Source organism: Hetaerina americana, unplaced genomic scaffold (assembly GCF_022747635.1).
Source record: "Hetaerina americana unplaced genomic scaffold, ioHetAmer1.1.p SCAF_11, whole genome shotgun sequence".
Classification (NCBI taxonomy): domain Eukaryota; kingdom Metazoa; phylum Arthropoda; class Insecta; order Odonata; family Calopterygidae; genus Hetaerina; species Hetaerina americana.
In genome coordinates, this window is record NW_027286181.1 from 33,333,708 (window position 1) to 33,334,160 (window position 453).

Here is a 453-nt window from a genome sequence, read left to right on the forward strand (position 1 = left end):
CTACGGCGGTGGTTGGCGGCCTTTCTCCCCCACTATAAATCTCACCCGCGGGCGCTGCCCGTCCCTTCCTCGTCCCCACCTTCGACGGCACCGGTTTCCTCCTCGTCCTCCCCTTCTTCCCTCTCTCTCTCTTCGCTCAGCCCTGAAGACAAGCGGTGAAGTGACCACCACCTACTCTCTCTCCCTAATAAAGGGAAATCCCCCCTTTCAGCCCATCACACGCCATGACCTTGCTCTTTTCGTTTTGCGTTTTCCGACAAAGCCAGGAAATTGGCTCCCAAATCACGGCAGAGTGTGACGACCCTGCCTTACTATCGGCCGATAGTATTATTTTTTCTGTTACCTCAGCATACGTTTGCCTTTTTAAGTGCCTACTTTCAGAGCCATGGATTCCCATTAATTTTCCTCCCCCACAGTCTTTCCATCATGCAGAGAGAGGTGCGTAAAATGACA